At 49.6% G+C, this 13506-nt stretch overlaps 2 pseudogenes; both read left to right on the forward strand.

Annotated features, from left to right (window-relative positions):
- The window catches only part of LOC143380092 (leucine-rich repeats and immunoglobulin-like domains protein 1), a 69326-nt pseudogene that overhangs the window by 40304 nt on the left and 15516 nt on the right, over positions 1-13506 (forward strand).
- LOC143380878 (U4 spliceosomal RNA) lies at positions 4427-4506 on the forward strand (annotated as a pseudogene).

The raw sequence follows: 13506 nt of genomic DNA on the forward strand, positions 1-13506 counted from the left end.
AAGCAGCCATAGATAACACATAAAGGAACAGGGAGGCTGCGTGCCATTGACTTGTACTGGCACAACAGCAGCACCTGCAGGCTGTGGTGGGCTAACTGCTGTTCTCTGTAATGTCAAATCCTTTCTTTTCTAAAAAGTGGGCGGTCACCCCTTTAATTACTTCAGGGACACATTCTCACATGGGTTTGCCTAAAGTGAAAAGTCTGCATGGAGAAGGGATTCTTGAATGAGCCGGGGGGTCTGAGCGAGCAGAGGCCCTGATGGGTGCTCAGAGGTGGGTGCCATGTAGCCGGGGTCAGAGGAGTCCGCTCTGTCATGGGCCAGGCAGAGCGATGCCCTCGCCTCCTTCCACTGGTTCTGGGACCAGTGAGTTCCGTCTGCAATGCCAGTCCCTGCAGGTCTGACCCAGGTTTCTGAGAACTGCCTACAAGATGTCAGATGCCAGAGGGTGGTCAGCATCGTGCCCTGACTTCATCCCATTCCTGAGGCCACTCCAGGTGGACCCTTGATGGGGCGGGGAGGGTAGGAATGGGGAAAAGGCCCAATCCTTATGGTTAAGAACCAAAGAGGGCAGGCAACATTCTCATGACGAGCCTTGTGTTGAGGAACTCAAGGGTGCTGCTCTTGCCAAAGAGCGTCATGAACCTCCAAATAGGAGCCCAAGGCAGGCTCACTGGGGCTGCGGGGCTGTGTGGAGAGCCACCGCCTTCTGGGTTCCTTCCCTGCTTACAGCCATGGCTACTCTTCATGGTCCATCTGGGAGAGACAGTTTCTGAAGATCCCCCAGCTCCCCTTCCGGACAAGTGATTCTGCACTGGATGTGGGGCTGGATACCTGGAAAATCAAGTAGAGGGGAATGTTGGTTATAAATAAAAATCCCTGGACTCCGAAGACTGAGGCAGGAGGATTGTGAGTTCAAAGCCAGCCTCAGCAACTCAGCAAGGCCTCTAAGCAACTCAGGGAGACCCTGTCTCTAAATAAAATACAAGATAGTGCTGGGGATGTGGCTTGTGGTGGTTAGGCCCCTAAGTTCAATTCCGGTTAACTAACAAACAAACAAACAAAAACACATTTAGAGTGAAGGATAACAGAAATCCAGTCTCTGTAGTTGCTTTGTTGGTCTGAGGGATGCTGCAGCTTGAGGAGCGAGCCATTGGCTGGACTGTTGGCCAGCACCATGTGTGTGGATTTCCTAGGCATACTGTGCCCCCTTTCTGTCACGGAGAACCAGGGACATGACAGGGAAGCCACGTGTCTTTGTATCTGCCCTTCTCCTAGGTTGGCCATTGTTCTTTAGCTCAGGCCTGGGCTCTCCCAGGACCAGGGAAGCTAGACCCTCCAGGTGACTTATCTGGGTGTGACCCCTCGAGAAGGAATGTCCACTCAGATGGCCACTCTGATTTCTGTTGGAAAAGCTTATCCTCAGTTGCTGATAAATGAAAAAGAAAATATTCCCTGTTTTGGTTGGAGGCTCACAAAACCCAAGTTGAACATTCTCCTGCTCCCTGGGCAGAGGCAGTTAACTAATGAGCACTATTTAGGGAGTGGTGCTACATTCTCCCGACCTCCTGAGTGATGCTGGTGTAGAGAGAGGGGCAGGCAGGTGGGACGTGTGGCTGGAAGGCTGACTTTCACAAGTAAGAAAACATGCAGCTCTGCCAGGTGCTCACTTGTATTCCAGCAGCTCAGGAGGCTGAGGCAGGAGGATCACAAGTTCAAAGACAACCTCAGTAACATAGCAAGCCCCTAAGCAACTCAGCAAGACCCTGGCTTTAAATTAAAAAGGGCTGAGGATGTGGCTCAATGGTTAAGTGCCTCTGGGTTCAATCCCTGGCACTCCCTCAAACTCTGCCAAAAAAAGAAGAAGAAGAAGAAGAAGAAGAAGAAGAAGAAGGCACACAGCTTGACCAGTCAAAAATCAGCAGCCGGAAAAGAAAAAAGAAGACTTCTTAGAACTTGTTGCAGAGTTTAGATCAAAGCCCCAGGGCTGCGGACTGAGTTTGGAAGTTCCAAGTAGCTTATCAGGAAAGTATTCTTCCACTTTAGGGTGTATCCAAGGTCAGGAAAAGGAGAGAAGGTGTCCCCAAGGTAACAGGTGCAGAGTCTGAGAACAAGGGCCAAGTTCAGGCCATCACTCTTCCAAGTGCAGCCTCTGGACCAGGGATCTCAGCACCACCCTGGAGCTTGGTAGGAGGGCAGAGTTGGGCTCCACCCTGACGGACTCACCAAGCTGCACGTGGTGAGAATCTCCAGGTAGGTTCTAGGTGTGTTCCTCCAGCAGAGAGGAACTGTGGGGAAGGGCATCTCCCAGGTCAGCTTGCTGGCATTGGCGTCACGTGCTGTGGGCGGCAATGAACGTCCCCGTCTGTTAAAACTGCACTGTTCCCATGCAGCCCCACCCTGAGTGTCCTTTTCTTTGTTTCAGCCACATCAGCAGCCACAGCTTTCTGTGTGACTGCCAGCTCAAGTGGCTGCTTCCATGGCTGGAGAGCAAGACACTGCAGGCCTTCATGATGGCCCCCAGGGCCCACCCAGGGTCACTGAAGGGTCAGGCATTTTCTCAGTACCACCAGACAGTTTTGTGTGTGGTGAGACCACGTGGAAGATTTTTTTTTTTTCCATGAAGGGCGAGGAGGCCAGGAGGGACTCCTGCTTGTGGGAGTAATTGCTGTGATCCCAGGGAATACCAGCCCATGGCTGCAGATAGGCGCCTGGATGCAATTTATTTCCTCCTGAAACCACACATGGTATTCACCATGAGGTGCCTTCCGTGACAATAGAAGTATGTGCGTTTAATCAGAGGGCAGCATGCAGGGGCTCAGTGACACTCGGAATAATCAGTCACAGGAAGATATTTCCAGCTTTTCAGGAGAGACCTGGTGCCCTGGTGTCACTGGGAGTTTACGCAGCATATGATGTTGGAGTTTTCATGCGTGTTTCTTCCCAGACCCAAGAATGAGAGGTCCACTGCAGGAAAGATAGGTCTCAGGAGAACATTCACTCTAGTAAAAACAATCCTTCCGTGTTGACCTGCATTCTTGCTGCTTCTCCAATCCCCTGATATCTGCATGGGTAGCTAGAGATGCCTCCTTCATTCTGGTTGTTGGAAAATCTTTTTTTTTTTTTCTTTTTTGACCAGGAGTTCTCAGGATCCAAGTTTGGTTGCAAAGAGTACAGAAAATGCTGAACAGCTGAACACACACGCACACACACACACACACACACACACACACACACACCACGCACACAGGCTAGCCCAGACAGGAAGATGCAGCTTCTCAGCCACCACCAAGATCGAGATGAACTTTGAGTTGTTCCTGGTGTTTGCTTGGAGCAGGAGAGAGGATAGGATTCCACACCTGTCAGGCCTTGCTGGGCGGGTGCACATCTCTCCTGCTGCCAGATCCTGGCTAGACAGTCCTAACTGGAAGCCACCTAGCAGTGTACGGGTTCTGCTGGGCCATGTCTGTGACCTCTTTCTGGCTCTTGCACTAGTCATTTCCCTTCTGAGGGGGAAAGAGGACTGCCCTCTGTGCATGCCTTCACCCTTCACCCCATTAGGACAAACCCCTTCTGAGTGTGGGCCTGCTGGCCACCCTCCTGCCTGGTCCAGACCAGGGAGCAGTAAGCATGGAGAACATGGTGGCTGACCTCCAGACTGTGCCAGTACTTCTTAGGGGCTTTCTGCATGGGATCTGAGGCTGTGCCCATTAATCTCTTTTCATAGCTCCCTGGAGTGAAGTTATGTGCCACTTCCTCCCATTCCTGCTACAGGGCAGCCTTTCCCTTGGACAATCCAGGGATGACTTCCCGTCTGCTGTGACAGCCTCTGACCTGGGGCGCTGGCACACTCTGGACTGCAATAGTGATTTATTTCACATCTCTCAGGCTGACCCCCACATTTTAGCTCAGGCTTCCACCCACCCCACCCCACCCCCCCAAAACAACCATCTATTGTTAATGGGAATCACAAAAACACTTGGCAGAAGATCAGAGTTTCCAGCTCTGTGGCTCTCCCACATCTTAAAAAACATTCAAAGCACCACCACCTCTCACCTTCCAAGATGGCAGATAGAGCCAGGTAGGAGCCAGCGCTGGCAAGACAGGGGACACCCCCAATCCCCCCCACCCTGCTGGGGGAGTACAAGATGGGCAGTTCCTTTGGAAGGCAGCCTTAGCCATTCCTCATTTAAACAGTTATGATCAGTTTCTCTCCTGGTACAAATGCACATCTCATGAAAACCACTCTACACATATGTTCACAGCAACATCATTTATAGCAGTTGAAAAATGGGAACCCAAAGGCCCACCACTTGATGGATGAACAGAGGAAGGTGGAATAGCCAGACACTGGAGTATGATTAGGCCATGAAATGCAACCCATCTCTCCCACAGCCTGGATGGTCTTTGAAAATGATAAGCTAACAGCTTTGTGCAGTGGCAGTAGCGTAGCCAATGAGGTTTCTCTGAGGTGCAATTATTGCTAATTGAAAATGATAAGCTAAGGGGAAGCCATCAGTGACAAAGCACCACAGTCTACAACCCAGTCACAGGGAACATCCAGGACAGGGAGATCTATAGAGAGAGGAAGTGCCCTAGGAAGTGCTCCAGCCTGGAGAAAGATGGAGGGGAAAGCAAGTAGCTACAAAGTGCTTCTCCATGAGGTGACAAAGATATTAAAATTGACTATAGTCATGACGACACCCACACACGAATACACTACAGACTATTCAGTTGTGAACTTGTAAGGGGCAAGTTGCAGTGTAGGTGAATTGTTATTCAGAAAAACTTTGTGTGTATGTGTGTGTGTGTGTGTATGTGTGATAAATATAATTTACATGTCATAAAAATTCACCTCTTTAAAATGTGAACTTTGGATTTAGAATATTCTAAGTGTGTGTCTGGATATAGGTTCCGTTTCCTCCCTTCATCAGATGGCGAATACTAGATGGTGCTCACTTTGGGGATTTGATGATTAATTGGTGTCAACATTCATGCACTGGTTAGTTATGTGAATTCTCTTGGGATTGCACCTGGGAATAAAATCTCTGGGACATATTGTAGCTCTAGGTTTGACCAAAGAACTGTCACAATGTTTTTTTCAAAGTGGCTTCAGGATTGTACACACCTACTGGCAATTTATGGGATCTGATTTCTCTTCTTGCTTGTTGACATGTGCTATCTTTTTTTTTTTTAATTTTAGATTTGTTAGTAGGAACAAAGTGGAATCTCATGGTAGTCTTAATATTTCCACAGTGACTCATGATGTTGAACAACTTTTTAGATGCTAATTGGATCATGCATAGCTTCTTTGGAAAAATAGCTACTCAAGTCATTTGTCCATATTCATTTCACTATTTATTTTGTTATGAGTTATCAATTCTGAATATGAGACCCTCATCAGGTCTATGATTTGTAAATATCATTTCCTTCTCTGTGAATTGTGGTTGTTGTTTTTCAGTTTCTTGACAGTTGTGCAAAAATTTTTTAAAGAAATATTTTTAGGGCTAGGCTCAGTGGTGCATCCCTTTAATCCCAGCAGTTTGGGAGGCTGCGCCAGGAGAATTGCGAGTTCAAAGCCACCCTCAGCAATTGTGAGGTACTAAATAACAACAAAAATTCATTTACAATAGTTTTTTTGTGGGGGAGTGGTACCAGGGATTGAACTCAGGGACACTCAACCCCTGAGCCACATCCCCAGCCCACTTTTGTATTTTATTTAGAGACAGGGTTTCACTGAGTTGCTTAGAGCCTTGTCATTGCTGAGGCTGGCTTTACTCCTGACTTAGCCTCCCAAGCTGCTGGGATTACAGGCGCACACCACCGAGCCCAGCTAAGTGTGATATTAACTGTGGGTTTTCAAAGATGAACTCTATGTAGTTGAATAAGTTCCCTTCTTATCCCTAATTTTTGAGCATTTTTAATATGAAAAGGTATTGGATTCTGTCTGGTGTATGTTATATGTTATATGTGTGTGTGTCTGAAATGAATGTGTAGGTTTTTTTCCATCTTTATTTTATTGACAATGGTCTATTACATTGATTTTTGGATGTTAAACCTTGCTTTCCTGGGTTCAGCCTAAATTGATTATAGTATGAAATTCTTTTTAGATGCCATATATTTCAGTTTGTTAGAATTTTTGCTTAAGTTTTTGCATCTATACTCAGACATTGTTCTCTAGGTTGTTGTTGGTGTGCGTGTGATCCCCTGCATGTGATAAGTTGTCTTCCTTGTGCTGTTTTCAAGATTCATTGTCTTTGGCAATTGATGCTTGACTATGATGAACCTAGGCCTTTTGAATGAATTTTGCTTAAGAGTTCATTAAACTTTTTAGATATGTGGGTGCATGTTTTCCACCCAGTTTCATATGTTTGGGTCCATCAGAGCTGCAAACATACTCTCCCTCTTCCTTGGGTCCTCTTCTTGGACTCTCATTATCTCTGTGTTGTCATGCTTGATGCTCTTGTACAGATCTCTGCAGTTCTGTGTATTTTTTTCACTTTTTTTTGTTTCCCAGACTGAATATCTCTGCTGTCTCAAGTTCACTGACTCATCTACAAGCCCAGTACTGCTCCTGAGCCCTCTAGAGTAGATTTTTTTAAAAATATTTTTATTTGTAGATGGACACAATACCTTTATTTTATTTAGATTTTTTTAATGTAGTACTGGGATTGAACCCAGGGCCTTACACATGTAAGCAAGTGTTCTACCACTGAGCTTCCCTAGGGTGGATTTATAATTTCATTTCTATACTTCTAAATGCCATGGTTTGTATTTGGTTCATTTTTAAATTTTCTGTTCATTGTTCATTTCTCTTGAGTAAGAAAGTGTTTTCATGCTTTAATTCTCTTAGACATAGATTCTTTTAATTTTTCTAGTATTTTTATAATAGCTCATATTATTAATAAGTTTCCTCAGGGACAGTTTGTATTAACTTTTTTCTCCTGTTTCATGACTCATTGTTGAAAAGTGGGTGTTTAAGATACAATAATATGCCAGATGCGATACCACAGGCCCCATCCCAGTGGCTCAGAAGGCCGATGCAGGAGGATCTTGAGTTCAAAGTCAGCCTCAGCAAGTTTGTGAGTCCCTAAGCCACCCAGTGAGACAGAGCTGGAGATGTGGCTCAGTGGTGAAGCACCACTGGGTTCAATACCTAGCTCAAAAAAAAAAAAAGATGAAATGATGTGGCAAGTCCAGAGTCAGGTCTTCCCGTCCTCCCCCAGCGCTTGCTGTCCCGTCACCGTTCCTTTAGGGCCTCTCCTAGACGACTGTTGTGGAGCCTGCTCTGTACTGCCTCTTGAGCTCCTGCTTGGTTTGCTAGTGAGTAGCCAATAATTGGACACAGAAGTCCTTCCGTCACCCCCATCAGCAATCCTGAGTCCTTCACCTGGGCCGTGTGTGTGCACGCTGGGCAGCACCCTCACCTCCTCCTTGTGCATGTCCGCCAGCCCAGCCCAGGCAAGAAATGAGGGCTCCCCCGGGTCTGTCCAGGGTGCATGTGTAGCCCTGTACTGGGTGTGGCCTTTCTGATTCCCAGGATTCGGGTGGACCTCACAGGGCCTGCTGCTGGCATCTCATTCGCCTGACTCTCCTTCAGTTTCTTGACCACTGTCCTGTTCACCTCGACTGGTACAGTCACCTTGGACAGTGGCTCTGTTACACAGTGGCCACTATTTTCATCAGTTGCCTGGGGACAGGGATTCCTGTGGTGGGCCTTCTTCACCAGTGGGGCTTTCCAGGTCGTGGCCTGGCAGGTCACAGTGACCCTGCTCTGATGGGGTTGGGGGGAGCTCCACCTGCCCCTCAATGGTTGCTAGCTGCTGAGTTTCAAGGCTGTCACAGAGCGGGGTGGGAGCAGGTGAGACTTGGGTAACTCACAACACCAGAGAGCTCCTGTCTCTTTCTAAGAGGACTCCGTTTTCTTCCACACCCAATGGATCCTTGTGTTGGGTTTCCCAGAAATCAGCACAGTTGATTCTTTCCATTTTCTCAGTACTTTCATCATTTAAGGGAGTTCAGATTTCTGGAAGTCCTGACATTCTGGAAGGCATCATGCCAGAGTCCTTTGTGCAGCCACAACAAGTGGCACCTCTGTGTGCCTGTGTGCTGAGTGAGTGCCAGCAGTGCAATGGGAACGGGCCTCCAGGAGACTGGTGGAGGCTAGATGACTGAGCACTGGGGGGCCCATTTCTAGTCCGGGGTGTGCTCACGGCCTCACCTGAGTGGGGTCTGGTGTCCCTGGCGAGGCTCTCCTAGCGTCTGGCCCAGTTTTGTGCCAGCATGAGAGCAGCTGGCTCCTGTCTCTTCACGGTGGCCCTTTTCTCCCAAAATGACTTCCCAAAGCCACAGATCGTCACCCATAGTGGGGAAGGACATCCAGTTTACGTGCTCAGCAGTCAGCAGCAGCAACTCCCCCAGACGTCTGCCTGGAAGAAAGACAATGAGCTTCTGGTCAACACAGACAAGAACTTCTCCCACGAACGCGTGCAGGATGGGGAATGATGGAGTACGCCACCATCCTGCACCTCCGGCCTGTCACCTTGTGGCATAAGGGCCACCACCAGTGTCTTATCACCTACCACCTCGGCTCCACCTACTCTCACAAGGCCCGGCTCACGGTGGACGTATGGAAGTGCCCCTGTTGGTTTCTCCCAGGCACCTCATTCCGACTGCTGTCCACCTCAGAGAGGGTGGCACGAGGTCCTGTACTCAGGAACCAGCGTGTCGGAGCGGCTGTCTTCAGGGCTGCTGTTTGTGGAGGGGGACAGGAGGAGCATGAGTGGGCACTTGCCCTCACCATGGGACCTGGGGAGATTTTTCTGATCATTAAAGTGCCAGTGCCAGAGTTGACTCGCGGGTCATCAGAAGTGGTGGTGGGCTGCGCTCAGTCAGCCCCGCAGACAGAGAACAAACTGGACCTCACTCTGGCAGGGTTGTCTCGGTGTACTCCGGGAGAGGCCCCACTGCCACCTCAAGACTCAGACCACTAAGTGACTCTCTCCAGGGAAGTTGTTATTTACACCAGGTAAAAGAGGTCCCGTGGTGCTTACCCACAGAGCCGCCTCCCCAACCCTGAGTTGCTTAGGGCCTTGCTGAGTCGTTGGGGCTGGCTTTGAACATGATCCTCCTGCTTCAGCCTCCTGAGCCCCTGGGATGAGAGGCCTGTGCCACGCGCCTGGCTGACCAGAGCAGCTTTGTCAGGAATTGTGGTGATGCCTGCTGTGCAGCTGGACCCTGACTCTGGCGTCCCAGTGCTGGCTGAGGCTGAGCCAGTGAGCCCAGTGCTTCTGCCTGGGGGGCCCTCAGACTGTGTGGCCCTCACGCTGCCCCAGGGGAGGCACGGACCTTCTCTCTGTGATTCCAGCTTCCTGAGCAGGCATTTCTGTTGCTGGCCTCTCTCCTGGTGGCTTGTGAATGCAGGAAAGCCTTAGGCCACAACTCCACCTGCATGACCCATTACCCCGTGAGGCGCAGTAGGCAGAATGTCAGCCACAGCCTGAGACTCTTATCACCTGCTGGAGGGGAGAGGTTGAGGAAGTGCCGTGCCATGGTGGGGGCAGGCGGGCACTTTCTCTGGGATGCCCATTGCTCCTTGTTGGCTGTAGCAGAGTCCTGGTGAAGGCACAGGGCGGGGAGGGAACGAGCTGTGGCCCTCGAACACCAGGGGTCTCTTCCCCAGAGGCATTCCCTGCATTTGCAGCTAGCTGTCCCCTAACCTCCCCCTTTGTGGGTGTTTTCCAGTGCTGCCATCATTTACCAAAAGGCCCCAAGACATCACCATCCGGACAGGCACCAGGGCTCCCCTTGAGTGTGCTGCCACCGGCCATCCCAAACCCCAGGTTGCCTGGCAGAAGGACAGAGGCTGAGACTTCCCTGCGGCTCAGAAACATCACATGCATGTCATGCCAGAAGACAACGTGTGTTTTCATCACTGATGTGAAAATGGGCATTTACAGCTGCACTGCCCAGAACTCCGCAGGCTCTGTGTCAGCGAATGTCACCCTGACTGTCTTAGGTTCAACCCCTGATGTACTCAGAGAGTGTGTGTGTGTGTGTGTGTGTGTGTGTGTGTGTGTGTGTGTAGGGGTCTTAAATAGCACCTCGGGCAAACGCTGTGGAGTTGCTCTTTGGAGCCTAGGGGTTAATGGAAGGTGTTTCTACTGTTTGAAATTTGGGGCTGATTTTAGGATTTTTCCTCTTTTTAAAGAAAAATACTTTTGGTACTGGGGATAGAACCAAGAGGCACTGAGCCACTGACCCACACCCCCAGCCATATTTTGTATTTTATTTAGAGACCAGGTCTCACTGAATTGCTTAGTGCCTTGGTTTCGCTGAGGCTGGCTTTGAACACACAATCCTCCCTGTCTCGGCCTCCCAACCTGTAGGGATGTGTGCCACCACATCTGGCCCTAGCTCTTTAAAAATACTAAAGGACAGTGCAATGCCAGAGCTTTGAGCAACTGGAGACCAGACAGCATGCAGGAGGGGTTGGTCTTAGTTGAGAACAGGGACACAGGCCAGTTTGGGAACAGGAGCATCTTTGTGACCTGAGATCAGCCATCTGGAAATCTGCTGCTCTGACAGAAGCTCTGTGGTGGGATTGTGCCACGTCTAGAGAACCAAGCAGACCCACAGCACTGAGGCCCCTGAGTGAGTGTGAGGTCTCTTGACCTCTTGCAGAGACCCCATCCTTGGTGGTACCCTTGGAAGACCGTGTGGTGTCTGTTGAGGAGATGGTAGCCCTCCACTGAAAAGTGGCCAGCAGCCCCTCACCCGACATCACCTGGCTCAAGGGTAACCGCCCACTGAGCCTCACCCACAGGTGCCACTTCACCCCTGGCAGCCAGCTGCTGGTGGTCTAGAACATGGTGGTGGAGGATGCAGGCCCGTCCACCTGTGAGATATCTAACATCCTGGGCACAGAGCGCACTCACAGCCAGCTGAGCATCTTGCCCACACCTGGCTGCAGGAAGGATCGTTCTGACGTCTGTGGTGTGGGTGTGCATCATCTACCAAATCAGGAAGAAGAGCGAGTAGCACAGTGTCACCAACACAGGTGAGCATGGTGGCATTTATTTTCAGGTCAGGAGAAGCCATGACAGTTGACACTAAAAAATATTAACAGGGCTGGGGATGTGGCTCAAGCGGTAGCTCGCTTGCCTGGTATGCGTGCGGCCTGGGTTTGATCCTCAGCACCACAACCAAAGATGTTGTGTCCACCGAAAACTAAAAAATAAATATTAAAAAAATTCTCTCTCTCTCTCTCTCTCTCTCTCTCTCTCTCTCTCTCATCTTTAAAAAAATATTAACAACTGCCTGCTGATATCCTCCTCATAAGTGGAGGCATCCTGTGCTGCTTGCCACATGGTGCGTTGTCCCTGAAACTCACAGTGCTCCGGTTTTGTTAGTTCTGTCTCCCTTCCTGTCACTCTTCTCCATATTTGTGGTCTTCACATTGGTTCCCTGCGTTTGACCTGGGCTCAGGCAGGTCTCAGGTCCTGCACCAACTCCACCTGGTCTCTGAGCAGCTCCGAGGGCTGTTTCCAGGGGACCCTGTTTGAGGCCTCACACTGAATACGCACATCATCTGTTGTCACTGCCACCCTGATATTTCATTGTCTTATCTCCTTTCAGATGAAACCTTTGTGCCACCAGGTGCTCCAAGCTACCTCTCTTCTCAGGGGACCCTTTCTGACCAGCAAGAAACTGTGGTCGGGACTGATGGTGGCCATCGGGCCAATGAGGACATCGAGAGTGATGGTAAGGCCTCTGATACAGTGAGGTGGAGCTCTAGGTGACTGTCCCCCATGGGTAGAGATGGCCTCTAGCTCCTCCCAAGACAGGCCTCTGGCATTAGATGGGCAGCATCAGGTGAAAAGGGTGGCTGCCCTGCCAAGGCCTCTGCTCTTTGGCTCAGTCCTGGTCTGTCAAATTCTGCAGAGGTTTTAACATCCTGCGTCTCAGGAAAGTTACCCCCTGGGATGAGTAGTGAGTGTCCCAGTCGGGATAAGGTAGGACTGCTGTAAGAACAGCTGCAAGGGACAACCCAGGCCCTGATCCAAGCCCTGCTTGCACAGTTGGCTGTTTGTGTCTGTGGGTTTGAGTACCTACACACTAGAAATATTAAGGGCAGAGAAGCTCATGAACAAGCAGCCTTCTTTTCCTTATCATTATTACCTAAAAATACAGTCCAACAGCTATGTATCCAGTTACATTTTACTAGTCATGATGATTAATCTAGAGGTAACTCATATGGGATGATATATGTAGGAAATGTGCAAATGGTGTGTCATTGTATACAAGGGACTTGGGCATCCCTGGATTTTGGTATCTGCTTGGGGCTCTGGCCCGGCCCCTCATGGATACCAAGGGATGAGAGTCAGGGGCAGTACCCAGATATGTCTGTATTCCAGTGTCACAGGGAGAGCACTCTACAGGGGCGCTGTTTTAGTTGGTGGAAGATTATGAGCACTTGCTGGGCTGAAGCCCGAGCCTGTGAGAGCTGCTCCTCCAACATGGCTGTGGATGCTGAAGGACTGCTTGCTGGGAAAATGTCACTAGAAAACAGGCCCATTGCCAGCTTCACCCACCGTTGATAGAAAGATTGCAGCAGCAACTCTGCCCATTCTGTTCCCAAGGCTTATTGAGACATCCTAAGCAGTTTCTAAACCGGGGAGCCTGTTGCAATTGTGTGTCTCAGAGATTGAGGCCTCTTCCCAGAGGTTGATGTTCACAGCATCACACGCAGGCAGCCCAAGCTCTGTGTTAGGTACAGTAAAGAACCCTGGAACACTGACAGAGAAAGCTACTGGACACCTGGTCCACCTGAGATGGGTAGGTGACGCTTTTATCAGAGTGCCTTTTTGAAATAAAAATCTGGGTTGACCTACTCACTAAATGAAGAGGGGAGATGCCTCCATTTCCATCTAGTACTCTCTCTGAATTTAGTATATAAACAGGAAGGTCTGGCCTGGTGCCCTTTTAATTCTAGAAGTGTCTCTTAGATACTATTTATGGTACAGTAAACCTGAGCAAAAATTTTCCAGAATAATAAGCAACAGAGGGAGATTTAGTATCTGTTCACCAGGGCTGTTTTGAGGTTGAACTTCTAGTTGTTCAGAAAACTCTTAACCCTGCATGGTACCTGATTCAACTGTTGGGGTTTGCTTTTGTTTTCTTCTTCATTTTTTGGCTGTGATCAAAGTAGTGCGACTACATTCTCTAAGTACGAGATCAGCTTCATCTTGGGCATGTGAGCATGGAAGACCCGTCTCCACCAACAGTGTGGCATGTCCCCAGATTTTTCCGTGAAGGTGTTTGGTGGGGGAGCGGGACCTCACTTGGGTGTGAGTGGGTGGCCTGTTCTGTGTGCCGGGATGGAGATGAGCTGCCAGTGGTCCTGATCTGGCTGGCTCTCCCCTTCAGAGCCCAGCAGCTCTCTTGTGTGCAGTGACTGCAATGCTGACGTGGACAGTTTCTCCAAGGAGCAGGCCTGCCGCAGTC

The sequence above is a fragment of the Callospermophilus lateralis genome, chromosome 14 (assembly GCF_048772815.1).
Source record: "Callospermophilus lateralis isolate mCalLat2 chromosome 14, mCalLat2.hap1, whole genome shotgun sequence".
NCBI classification, from domain to species: domain Eukaryota; kingdom Metazoa; phylum Chordata; class Mammalia; order Rodentia; family Sciuridae; genus Callospermophilus; species Callospermophilus lateralis.